The sequence below is a fragment of the Macrobrachium rosenbergii genome, chromosome 46, assembly GCF_040412425.1.
Source record: "Macrobrachium rosenbergii isolate ZJJX-2024 chromosome 46, ASM4041242v1, whole genome shotgun sequence".
Taxonomy (NCBI): domain Eukaryota; kingdom Metazoa; phylum Arthropoda; class Malacostraca; order Decapoda; family Palaemonidae; genus Macrobrachium; species Macrobrachium rosenbergii.
In genome coordinates, this window is record NC_089786.1 from 43,034,371 (window position 1) to 43,048,482 (window position 14,112).

At 37.7% G+C, this 14,112-nt stretch overlaps 1 pseudogene; it reads left to right on the forward strand.

The window, feature by feature from the left end:
• Nucleotides 1-206: 206 nt before the first annotated feature.
• Nucleotides 207-1,887, forward strand: LOC136830076 (zinc finger MYM-type protein 6-like; annotated as a pseudogene).
• Nucleotides 1,888-14,112: the final 12,225 nt, after the last annotated feature.

Sequence of the window (14,112 nt, forward strand, 5' to 3'; positions counted from 1 at the left end):
TGAATAAAAAAAAATAGATCAGTTATTTTTTCACTACAAAATCTCAGAATTTTCAACAGAGCTTGCAACACTAGCTTCAGCCAACCACTCCCCCGTCATCGTGCTTTCCAGCTCTACTGTCCGTACAGGATGCATTGAAGAAATGCCGACAGTATTCTCAGGAATATTTCAAATATGGATTCATTACTTCATTAACAAATGGCACCATGCCATTGTGCCTCTTGTGAAAAAGACTTTCAGTAATGATGCCATGAAACCTGCAAAGATGAAGGACCACCTTGAAAGAGTTCACTCTGATAAGAAAAACAAAGACCTTTACTATTTCAAGACACTAAAAGAAAAATTTAAAAGTTGTTCAAATATCAAGAGTTTTTCAAAGCACAAGCCTGTGTTGATACTGGAGGAGGTTTGAAAGCCTCATACAACATCTCCCTCATGATAGCTAAAAAAGGAAAAAAAAGGCGCGAACTGTCAGTGAGGAAACCATAATCTCGGCCATTAAAGAGGTTATGTAAACTGTTATGAAGAAAGACTCTCACTCTGTCTTGAAAAATTTGCCGTTAAGTAACAGTACAGTGCAAAGAGGAATTGACGAAATGGCAAATGATGTCGAAAAAACTTTGGTATCGGAACTTCGGGATAGTAAGTTATCTCTACAAGTTGATGAGTCAACTTTGGGCAGCTCAATCTTCTCATGGCATATTTGAGGTATTACAGTCAAAGTGAAAAGGACATTATTGATGAATTTTTGTTTGCCAAATATCTCACAGCTGATGCAAAAGGTGAGACAATTTTACAATGTGTGAAGCAGTATATTGAAAAGCACAATATACCTCTCAGCAATATTACTGCAGTGGCTACTGATGGTGCACCAGCGATGGTGGGTCGGTACAGAGGATTTGCAAGCCTATTCAAACAGAAAGTGCCTGATGTACGATGTACATACCGTACACTGTGTACTGCACAGACTTCTTGTAGCCAAGAAACTCAGTGATGGACTGCATGATGGTTTGAAAGTGTGCATCAGGGCAATTAACAAAATCAAAGCACATCCACTTAACTCACGATTGTTTGCACTGCTGTGCGAAGAGAACGATGACATGTATAAGCAATTACTACTGCACACTGAGGTAAGGTGGCTCTCTAGGGGTCACAGCTTGCAAAGACTTGTTGACTTATATGACTCAACTGCTCAGTTCCTGGCAGACGTGGACTCATCTTTATGTGAAGAGTTAAAAAATGCAAAACTTTCCTGTTCTATTTAGCAGACCTCTATTCTAAATTTAATGAGACAAAACCGACTGCAAGGTAAAGATGTTACCATCATTCAGGCTTAGCTTGTTTAGAGCTTCACTGTCACATATAGATTTTCAGTATTTTTCAAACTTACAACAGATACAAAGTGAAAGCATTTCTGATAGGGACATAGAAATTTACATGAGTCATTTGGAGAATTTAATTGAAGACTTTAAAGTGCGCTTTGAAGACCTGGAAAAAATGAAAGTGCCAGAATGGATTCTAACTCCGTTTGATGTTGAAATAAGGAATGCAGATATTGCCTCACACCTGGAAGAGGAATTCATTGACATGACTGTGGACCTTGAAGCAAGTGCCTTGTTCAGAAGAAAAGGTCTCCGTGAATTCTGGATCAACGAGAACAACGTTGCTAAATATCCTCAGCTTTGTGCAGTGGTTCAGCCATTTTTACTTGCTTTCCCAAGTTCATACATGGCTGAAGCTGGTTTCAGTCATGCAAATGCAGTCTTAACAAAACGAAGGAGCAGACCGAGCCTGGAAGAACGATGTGACCTACGGCTGAAGCTCACCAACCTACAACGTAATTTCAGTATCCCTGTTGAGTCCCATCAGGCACATCCTTCACATTAATGATGTCAACAGTGGAAGAAAAAAATGGTATGTTGCACTGAGAATCAAGTTACTGGTTCATCTAAATTTCTAAACATTTTCTTACTGTGTGTTACTTTTTTATCATACTACATGCCAAGTACTAAACTAATACTACTAAAATTGAATTTGACATTGTTCTTTTTTTTCCTTGAATAATTAATAATTAAATGGTAGGCTAGGGGGTCGATAGAAAATTTGAAACTTCATTGGTGGGTCGATGGGTTAAAAAGTTTGAGAACCCCTGTTCTAGATCTTAAATATCCCTGTCTTTCTCTTATCGAAAATAATAATGGCTTGAATACTGGGTTAAAATCTCTACGTGACATTTCATAACGCAAAAAAAAAACCGACCAAGTGTATGAAGCGTTTCTACCAAAGGCCATTTAAACTTCTCCATTTCATCTTTTCAAAGTGTGGCTTTTTGATAGTTATCATTGTTACTGTAGTCATCAATGTTTTCACACTCATAGACTGGCTGTAGGGTGACAATGATGAGAAAAAAATGCCGACATTCTTCGTCCTTTCGGCTGCAGCGACTTGAGAGAGATGAAAAGCGTTTGTTATTGGAAAAAGTGAAGCATAAAAGCATAAAGGGCATTTCATTATATACAACTTACACTTTTTCCTTTTCTATTGGCTTTTATTTTTGTTGTTGAAAAAAAAGAAACAAATTAATTTTTTTTCCGCATGACAAAATAAATGTCGTATCAATATATAAATAAATATATATATATGTACATATATATATATATATATATATATATATATATATATATATATATATATATATATATTTCAGAAAATATGGCTGCTACAAGTTTTAAAGGACACATATATGCATTTCATAGCTTCAATGCTTTAAGATGTGATGAAAGAATTTATGGAGTCAGATGGAACTAGGTCGAGAGACTCGAGGTAAAATCTTTGTGTTCAGCAAATAGTTTGATTCCTCAGCAATATTGCCGGTCAGGTGATCTTCCGAAGTGTTATGTATATTCGTGAGTACGTGCGTTAATTTGATCTAGATTGTGCCAAAATCTGCCCTAAAAGTGAGTTTGATCGTTCATTAACGTGATAGAACTGCAGTTGTCTAGACGTAGCTTTGGAGAGGATCCAGGCTTTGAATCAGCAGATAAGGTAGAGTTTGAAATCTCTGTTTTTATGGGAGGAAATTGAACTTGTGATTTTTACTATGATTTTCTAATCATTATGAACTTTTGAACTGGTGTGGGAGATTTAATATGAATATTCATACCTCTTTTGTATTATTGTTTTGTCATGTTACGTTTGCCATATCTTGGCTATGCATTTTACACTTTCCATTATTGTGTTTTGCATTTCATATATTTTTGGGAGTTTTCTATCATGTTTGATTCTTCCGACAGATGTCTGTGGACAGATGTCGGTGGACAGTGTGGACTGTTTAGAATAACATGTGGTAGACTGGTTTTGACATGACTAATTATTGATTTGGGGAGTATGTGTGAGTTTGGATATTTTCAGGCTATTAGCCATAGTGAGACTTCTTTAATCAGAAGTGTTTTGCAGTTTAGAGTTTAGTTATCTAACTCGATATTTCATTTATTATGCATTTTAATCTTTGCTTTGTTTTATTCATTTCTTGTTGGGTTATTTGAATAATAAACTTATTTTTGTAGAAACTATTGCGTTTCTTTAAATGGTCCATTTAATTGATTTGGTGAGAATGAGCGAGATTCGGGTGGGTGAACTTCGGAAAACGATGAGAGAGAGAGAGAGAGGTGATACACGGTGAGAGAGAGAGAGAGAGAGAGAGAGAGAGAGAGAGAGAGAGAGAGAGAAAGAGGAGAAAAATAGATGTAAGTGTTGCCGTGAGCGAACGTTCATACGCCTCCGTTCCATGAATAAAGATCGTTGGAGCACGTTACGTACACCTTCAAAAAGGTGTTAATTCTGTCCTCGTTACAGAATTAATTGGTTGGCAGCGGTGTCAGAAAAATGGTGGCAGCCGTGTCTGAATTAAATGGCGGCAGCGGGTGTCTTTTGATTTTAAATGGTGGCAGCATGATTTTAATGTCTTTAGTGATGGCGAAAGAGGGAGATTGCTAATAGACTAATTGGTAACGTTGATGCCCAAGGCATAGGCGACTTCACCTAAGAGCTAAGGCGACGGGTCAGTGTTGAATGACTGAGTAGGTCGTGATTACGTGTGAAATACGGGGAACCTTTCCTTTTTTTTCCGTTTCTATTCGAGTACTGGGAGTGGGGAGTTGTGAAATAGATCTGGATGATCTCTAGAGCAATTTTGGGGTTAACAAAATACCCAAATAAGTGTGAATAGTGGCGATTGTGAGTTAATTACGCAAAGTGATTATTCAACAATAATCGCGCGCTGGGTGTCCTTTTTTGCTGAGCCGTCGAATGGGTGACGTCACAGGTTAGCAAGTTGAGAGATAGGTACTTCGTTTTCTGTTTCAAAATTGGTAAGTACCCCATTCTCGTAAGTTGCGCAGAACGCCGTTTTCTATTCTTCTTTTAGAGGGGGTAACTGGTGCCTTTCTCTAGTGTTCTTTTTGGTTTCTCTTTTTATGTTGTTACGCTCAGGGCGTGTGATTACTCACAAAATGCCGGACGATGCAGCAAGCACATCCCAATCAATTGTGGTGCATAAAGTGACGAACATTTGTGGGGGAATTACAAATTTTAAAGGGTTAGTTGATGGAAAGCCAACCCAAAATATAGAAACTTTCATTGAGTCAGTGAACAATTATCTGAATTCCAAGAAAATTACGAATGGCGCTGAAGCTTTAACAGAGGCTAAATCATTTCTGGATTTAGATAAAGGAGATATTGGGAAACGAGCACGCAGTTTCGGGTTCAGAAGGTGTAAAACTTGGAATGAACTGCAGAAATTTCTACGAGCTACTTATGGCGGAGTTCAACGTGAATGCGCAGTTCGGAATTTGCGAGAGTTTCTCAAAATAAAGAAGGGCAATGATTCACTAGTCACATACAGTGCGAATTTATTTGATGCAGTAGTTGAGTTAAAGAAATCTATAACAGGTTCTCCATGGGTAACTGGAAATAATATCTCTTTAGATAATTTTGAAAGATTGTTACACTTTGCTTGCCTTTTAACGTCGGTCCCAGATGTAATTGTAGATAGTTTTGATAAGAGAATTGATCAGGATACAGACGAATCCTTTTGTTTGCACAGATTAACAAAAATCTAGCAAAATGCCCGACACTGGACAGTAGTTTTGTACAGGAGGTGCAAAGATGTCAGCTGCGGTTTCCAAACCACAGAATAATGATAGTCGCTCGCATTCGGGAAATGATGCAACAGCGAAGACATGTGCACGAGTAGAATCGAAGAAAATTCCAGAGAGATCAGTCACAACGATATGTTGTTTTAATTGTGATAAAATAGGCCATAGTAAATCAAATTGCAGAGTGAGATATTGTTCAGTTTGCAAATCTTCAGATCATGGATGGAGATTTTGCCCAGCCACGAAGAATAGAGATTATTCAGGAAGTCACGGGGAGTTTTTTTCTAGATATGACAGGAGAATTCCACATGATGCAAGTTCTAGATACACAAAGGAACAGCAGAATTTTCACAAGATAAGTTCGAAAACGGACACAGGATAATGACTAATCAGGTCGTAGAGTCACTAGAACCTAGGCCGATTGTACGTGGATTCTCTAATGGCAATGAAATTCATATTTTCATTGATTCTGGTAGCTCAGTTAACTTAGTAAATGCTGACCTTTTTCACTCGAGGTTTCCAGAGTGCAAATTAGTCCCTTCTAGTGAGACAGTGTGTGATGTACAAGCGAGGAAACTGAATATTTTAGGTTCGTCATTTCTTACGCTTTGTATCGGTGGAAAGACAATAGTAGAATCATTTTTGGTCATAGAAGGCTTAGCCTTAGGTGAAATGATTTTGCTAGGACACCCTTCTTGTATGCGACATAACATCAACATTCTTACGGGAGTTCAGGGGATTACAATAGGTGAGTCAGGTTGTTTTGTTCCATATATACACAGGAAAGAAACTTGTGAGAAACCTAAGACACAGTCGGAGACATGTGTAACACATTCATTAGAGAGTGAAGATATTCCGCAAAGATCTTTCAAAGGATTTTTGTTGGAAGATATTGAATTGCAACCGCGAGTTCCTACATTAGTTAAAGTGTCGCTGAAAGAGAAAAAGTTTCCTTCTCAAGTGTGCGTTGTTGAGGGAACCGAGAAATTCAAAGACGTTGTGAGAGTACGGTGTCAGTGAATGAAATTTCAGTCGCAGGCGTGACTTCAGTAGAATTAGTTAGCTATCAAGACTCAGTGAAAAAATATCACAAGGGTACTTATGTAATTGATTTTGAAGAGTTTAAGGAAGAGCGTAAATTAGTGAGTTTTTGTGGAGACGGGAATATGTTTCCTAACGAGGAGCAACAGTTCCGAAGTCAGGTTCTACATGAACACTTGGCTAAAGTTGATTATCCTGAATATTCAGATAAAGTAGAGAAAGTGTTGAAAGAATATCTAGATATCATTGCTTTGAAGGGAGATAAATTAGGAGTTACAGATGTTTTAGAACATTCAATCCGCCTAGAAAAGGGTACAAATCCCATATATATTCCAGCATATCGAATTCCTTTTAAGATCAGGGAAGAAGTAGAAAAAGAAGTTCAGAGGTGGGAGTCGGAAGGCATTATCAGACCGTCCAATTCTCCGTTTAATTTTCCTTTGCTTGCAGTTCCTAAGAAAGACGGTAGTATCAGAGTTTGTGTAGATTTTCGTAAATTGAATGAAAAAACATGCCCAGATAGATATCCGGTAGCTTGTTTGCCTGATTTGTTTGTTGAGATCGGTGGCAAGAATATATATTCATCCATAGATCTGATGCAAGGGTTTTTACAAGTTCCCCTTTGTGAGAGTAGCCGTAAATATACAGCATTTTCAGTACCAAAGGGACATTACGAGTTTAATAGGATGCCTTTTGGATTACAAGGGTCCCCAATAACATTTACTAGACTGGTTAACACAGTACTTCATGGCTTGTTAGGAAAGTCGGTGTTTGTGTACATGGATGACATTCTCATATGCACAGATACAATTGAAGAACATCTAAAGGTGTTAAAAGAAGTCCTTAAGCGATTACGGTTCGCTGGGTTAAAGGTCAAATTGGCCAAATGTGAGTTTCTGAAGAGAAAATTGTCTATTTAGGACATGTTATCTCTAAAGAGGGAGTTAGAGTGAATGATGAGAAAGTTAAAGCCATTGTGAATTTTCCAGTTCCCAAAACCAGGAAACAGATTCGTTCGTTCCTAGGTATGTCGGGTTTCTTTCGCCGTTTTGTGCGGAATTTTTCTACAATAGCGTCTCCTTTGACAGATTTGTTACGAGAAGACGTTAAGTTTGTTTGGGGTGATAGTCAACAATTAGCTTTTGAGAAGCTTAAGAACGCTTTGGTGAACCCACCAATTTTGAAGTTTCAGATTTTAGTCAACCGTTCACCTTAGTGACTGACGCGAGTCAGGAAGGTATAGGTGCGTGTTTGATGCAGAAATTTGAAGGGAAATTACACCCAATTGCTTTTTATAGCAGAAAGTTCAAAACACGTGGTAGTAACGAAAGGCTGATGTCAGTTGTGGACAAGGAGGCTTTCGCAGTCGTCTCTAGCCTTGTTCATTTTAAGATGTTGTTGTTGGGAAATAAAGTTGAGATTTTTACAGATCATCAACCGTTGTTAGAGCTTTTTAATAAGCCAAATTTGTCGCCCAAGAGAGCACGTTGGTTCCTAACATTGAGAGATTTTGATGCAAACCTCAAATACATTGAAGGTAAGCATAATGTAGTTGCAGATGCATTGAGCAGATATTTTCCGGTCGAGGATGAGGAAATACACACCGAATCCTGTGTGGGTGAAGAGAGTAAATATTTGGTGTCTAATGTCTCTGATATTAGTAGTTCTGAGAGATCGCATGTAGAGGACATACACGTTCCTACAGTGCATACTTCGGGGAGAAATAGTGAGTCGGCAGTCTCGGGAGAGATTGTTATTCGTGATAGTGAGAGTAACGCAGTGTGTTATATTACGGGTGAAAATGTCACTTGGGACATAGGCTTGCTGGAACAAAAGCAAGATGAAGATAAATTGTTGTCAGATGCTAAGGCATTTCTTAAGGGAGTTTCACCGAAGAAAGGGTATAAGTTGCCTTTTTCTGGTCTAGAGTTGGAGAATAATTTATTGGTGAGAAAAGTTAAGTATAACTTGCAAAGTACTCGAAGCATGGGTGAGATTACACAAATCATCGTGCCAGAGAGTCTAGTACCACAAGTTCTAGACATTGTACATTGTAAATTTGGTTCTCCTCATTTGGGTGTAGACAAGACGTATGAAAACGTCAGGTCAAAGTTCTTTTGGAAAAATATGTTTTCCGCAGTAGAAGCCTTTGTGAAGAAGTGCGCTATTTGCAATGCGAATAAGCCAGCGACGACAGTGTCGTGTCGTTTGGGTTCATATCCCATACCACATAGGCCGTTTCAGAGAGTGCATATGGATATTCTGGGTAACTTCTCAGAGTCCGCTTATGGTTATAGACATTTATTAGTAGTTGTTGATGAGTTGACTCGCTTTGTCGAGGTTTTCCCACTGAAATACAAATCAGCTGAGGAAGTTGCTATAGCGTTTTTAAGGGGATAATTTGTCGATATGGTGTTCCTGAATGTCTGATCACAGACAATGGTAGGGAGTTTATTAATAAGACTTTAGACGGTCTTGCTAATTTGTTGGGGATAAAGAAAGTATCTATAATCCCGTATAGACCTGAAGCGAATGGGTTGTGTGAGAGGGCGAATCGGAAAGTAATCGAAGCTTTGCGCATGACGGTGGGAGGTTCCGATACACATTGGGACAGATCTTTGGATGAAGTGCGACATAGTATCAATACTATGATGAATGACACAATTAAGATATCTCCAGCAGAAGCTTTGTATGGATACAAGTTGAAAGGACCTTTTGATTTGTTACCAGAGTGTGTTCAGGGTGATGTTACGGTCACTTCATTGATAAATACAGCGAGAGAAAGATTTGCACGTATCAGTAAAGAACTTGAACTTAGTTCGCGTGCAATGGTAGAGAAAAGTAACGCGAAATCGAGGGGAGTAGCTTTTTCGATGGGTGATAGAGTGTTTGTTAAAGTGAATGTTCGGAATGATCTGAATTATAAATTAATTCCGAAGTTCCACGGACCTTTTGAGATTGTAGAGATCAAAAGAGGGAATAGATTTGTAGTTAAAGATGTAAACACTGGAGTGACGAAATTGACCCATATTTCGAAGTTAAAGAAAGTTGGGATGTAATGGAACGTTTATGTGTAGTTAGAGGGATAAATGGGTTGATATTTGTATATATATGATATTTATTTTTATTTTTTTTCTTGTTCATTTTAGATGTTGAAGTTCTTAATCATTTGTTTTCGAATGATTTTAGAAATTGAGACATGGGCTAATTTCATACGAGATTTGACCCGTGTGTTAGTGGGTTATTGTGTTATGATGTATTTCATCATCTGACGCAATGTGTGTGTTGTTTAGGATTTTTTTTGGGGAGGTATTTAGTATATCGGACCGAACAAGTCTGATCTTTTTTTTTCGGGTTGGGAGATCGTATTTGAGTATTTGGATTTTTTTCCAGTTTCTTTTTTTTAAAGTTAAGGGAGCTGTGTTGTGAGTAATTATAGTTGTTAAGATCGTGGGAGCGATTGCCATTACGTCAATTGCTATTTTGTTGAGAGTTAGTCAGGTGTTGCGAAATATTTGCTAACCGAAGTAGAACTTTCATGTCTTTTACGAGATATGATACCTTTTAGTGTTCGGATAAGATTCTCGAGTATTTTTTTTTCTGTTTGGATAGAATTTTTTTTGTGAGTGAGTTCCGTAGAGTTGTTGTGTGCTTAGTAGTGAGTTGACTATGATTATTCTGAGATACAAACTTGGAATTAGTTCACATTGTGAGTGTTTGATTTTTGCATTAGTAGTTTTGGTTTGGTTCAGTAACATGAAACCTTTTTGTTATTAGACCTTTTTCGAGTGTTTTTGGGAGACTCAGTAGTGACATGGGATAGAGTAGAGACCATGTTCATTTTGGGAGATCATTGTCAAGGTTCGGGAGTTGATTATAAGACGAGTTGTACTTTAGTTAGAGAGAGGTGTGTGTGCGACAGTAGTGTTTTCCAGTTGCGAGTTGTGTCTGTGGGTGGTTGTGAATTATCATTAGTTCATAGACAGACTCCGACAGAATGTGACTTTAGACAGTTCCTGCGAGATTACCACATTGAGTCCACCAGTACTCTTCCTGCTGTGTTTTTACAAGGAGTATGCAGTTACAATGATGTGCCAGAGCAACAAGTCGACGACATTCGTTCATCGAGGGATCCGAGCAGTTCGATTCATCCTGCAGAATCCTGTCTACGGAATTTCTCATACTTAGCCGTGCTGTATTCAACAGTTCCGAGAAGATAATTATGCGTCATACGCATAACGAGCATTTGGTAGTGGAGGTACCTACAACCAAGGTGCCAATGACGGTTCCACTGTTGGAAGACATTGACGATTCCGTGATGTTCGAGTATCAGGAATATATTATGCCGACAATTTTAATTGTCTTAATAGCTATTTTACTGATAATTCTTGTTGTGGGAGTAGTAAAGCTCATTCGTGTTTGTAAGATTACATGTAAAGGCTCTAAGAACTCAAACCCAGTGACTTTGGAAGTGCGTCATGAGAGCAGTCCTTAAAGCTGCAGTGCAGTAGACATTGCTGATTGAGCATAGCTCTATTTTGTTATGTTTTATACATATGCTTTTGTTTTAGTTTGCCGTTAAGGAGAGCGAGACGCTCTTATGTGGTGGCCGAGCTCTATTTCAGAAAATATGGCTGCTACAAGTTTTAAAGGACACATATATGCATTTCATAGCTTCAATGCTTTAAGATGTGATGAAAGAATTTATGGAGTCAGATGGAACTAGGTCGAGAGACTCGAGGTAAAATCTTTGTGTTCAGCAAATAGTTTGATTCCTCAGCAATATTGCCGGTCAGGTGATCTTCCGAAGTGTTATGTATATTCGTGAGTACGTGCGTTAATTTGATCTAGATTGTGCCAAAATCTGCCCTAAAAGTGAGTTTGATCGTTCATTAACGTGATAGAACTGCAGTTGTCTAGACGTAGCTTTGGAGAGGATCCAGGCTTTGAATCAGCAGATAAGGTAGCGTTTGAAATCTCTGTTTTTATGGGAGGAAATTGAACTTGTGATTTTTTACTATGATTTTCTAATCATTATGAACTTTTGAACTGGTGTGGGAGATTTAATATGAATATTCATACCTCTTTTGTATTATTGTTTTGTCATGTTACGTTTGCCATATCTTGGCTATGCATTTTACACTTTCCATTATTGTGTTTTGCATTTCATATATTTTTGGGAGTTTTCTATCATGTTTGATTCTTCCGACAGATGTCTGTGGACAGATGTCGGTGGACAGTGTGGACTGTTTAGAATAACATGTGGTAGACTGGTTTTGACATGACTAATTATTGATTTGGGGAGTATGTGTGAGTTTGGATATTTTCAGGCTATTAGCCATAGTGAGACTTCTTTAATCAGAAGTGTTTTGCAGTTTAGAGTTTAGTTATCTAACTCGATATTTCATTTATTATGCATTTTAATCTTTGCTTTGTTTTATTCATTTCTTGTTGGGTTATTTGAATAATAAACTTATTTTTGTAGAAACTATTGCGTTTCTTTAAATGGTCCATTTAATTGATTTGGTGAGAATGAGCGAGATTCGGGTGGGTGAACTTCGGAAAACGATGAGAGAGAGAGAGAGAGGTGATACACGGTGAGAGAGAGAGAGAGAGAGAGAGAGAGAGAGAGAGAGAGAGAGAGAGAGAGAGAGGAGAAAAATAGATGTAAGTGTTGCCGTGAGCGAACGTTCATACGCCTCCGTTCCATGAATAAAGATCGTTGGAGCACGTTACGTACACCTTCAAAAAGGTGTTAATTCTGTCCTCGTTACATATATATATATATATATATATAAGATCAAAATAAATGAAGTAACATTGTTTCTCTAACCATGATGCCTGAGCAGAATACGCCGAGAGCCTAATAAAGAGCAAACAAAAATCGACGTTTATTCGATAAAACAGATTCTGCATCATTTCTTGACCATTGAGGATACGGGATTACCAACAAAAAGGGAAGTTGTAAATAGTTATTGTTATGAAATAAAAGTTAACTATTTTCAGCCTGAGTCAAAAGATAAAATATGGTTGTTATTATTCTAGCACATGAAAAGACACATTAACTGAAACTCCTCTAGATTACAAAGTTCTCATTCCTGGCTATCCAATGGCAACTGAGAGTAAACATTTCGATTCCTCAGATTTATTTTTGTTAGATCTCTACTCATTTTGGAGATGCTGCTTAGAGAAAATTACAGCTTCTTATAAAACGAGTTCAGTTGAATGTTTTTGAATTAGCAATATTTCATGAGTTAGTCAATATCACAAGAAATGAAGTAACTTGAAAGTAAAATCTTGTTGAAATCCAGTGGGTAGTTGTCCATCAAAATAACCAGCGTTAAAATCTTTCAAAACAATATAAAACAAGTAAAAATGCTCCGAAGTTTCTTCGGCGCAATCGAGTTTTCTGTACAACCACTAATGCGTATAATCAAGACCACCGAAAATTGATCTGTCTTTCGGTGGTCTCGGTCTAGGGCTGTATAAGCCGCGGCCAATGAACTTTAACCACGGTCCGGTGGTGGCTATCATATATCGTTGCCAGAAGCACGATTATAGCTAACTTTGACCTTAAATAAAAAAAAAAAAAATTACAGAGGCTAGAGGGATGCATTTTGGTATGTTTGATGAATGGAGGATGGACAGGAAAAGTGCGGACGGGAAAAAGTGCGGACAGAAAAAAGTGAGGACGGACAGACAAAGCCGGAACAATAGTTTTCTTTTACAGAAAACTAAAATGTAAAACAATTCATAATTAAAAAATAATGTTGTACTTGTAAACAGAAGTAATTTCTTCCTGTTCGTATAAAAATCACTATCCCATTTTCCCGTAATAAGAAAAAGCCTTACGTACAGTTATGATGGGCAATTTTGTTACCATTTGCGGCAACAATGATTGTCATTTCATGATTTTATTACCAGATTTATTAGGCGCTTGCTCACCAAGATGATGGTATAAAACATGACACTTATTGCAATACAGCTTTGGAAGAAAATTCGATCTTGACTTCCTTTTATAGGATGATGAGAGAATTGTTTATATCTCATTATCATTCAGGCCATAAATATTATGAGCTCATGCATATGCTCACCATTAGGTTTACATATGAAATTTTGTAGGTTTGTGTAATGCAGCATTCAAATGAACTGACAGCAAGCACATTGTGTTTGTTTTCTGCTGTTATTCAGGAATGCGTACGTTTATAATTTTAGTAATAGAGGAATGAGTGAATATTGCACTTTATGTTGTTACTATCAAGATTAACGATAATCATTTCAAACAAATGCTTTCTCTCTCTCTCTCTCTCTCTCTCTCTCTCTCTCTCTCTCTCTCTCTGATGTTGCTTCAGAATAGATGCATTTTTGTCTATAATCAGCTGCGGGCTATTATAATTCTGTTGGCTATCCTGGGTGCGCGGTCCATTACAGTCCTAGTCGTTTTAGATATGGTAGTTAGACATCAGTAAGTGAACGTTGAAACTGGATTTTTCCCTGTTATTACGGTCATCCCATGTACGTGCATGCGAATCTCATTTTGCCTTGCTGTAGAAAACAATTATTTCTGGTCTGAAGAACTTGATTGAAAACCCTTTCTTCTTGTTGTCAGTAAACGGCCTCATTGCTTCCTTAAAAAAAATTAAATAAAATAAAAGATAACGAAAAAGCTCTCTAAGAAAGAGATTGCAGCCAACCACGATTATTAAACATCAACACAACTTTCGAACTGGATTTAGGCGACGGCGAAATTAGGCTTCCTGTATGCGATGTTTGTTCTCTGGAAATTAAGATAAGTAGGGAGCACAATTTACCGTCTTTTCCTCATTCAGCTTTGAAGTAAATAGTTTGCACTAGTCTGTCAAAGAATTCCATTAACGTTAACGTTTCTGATGAATACAGCCGACATATACTATCG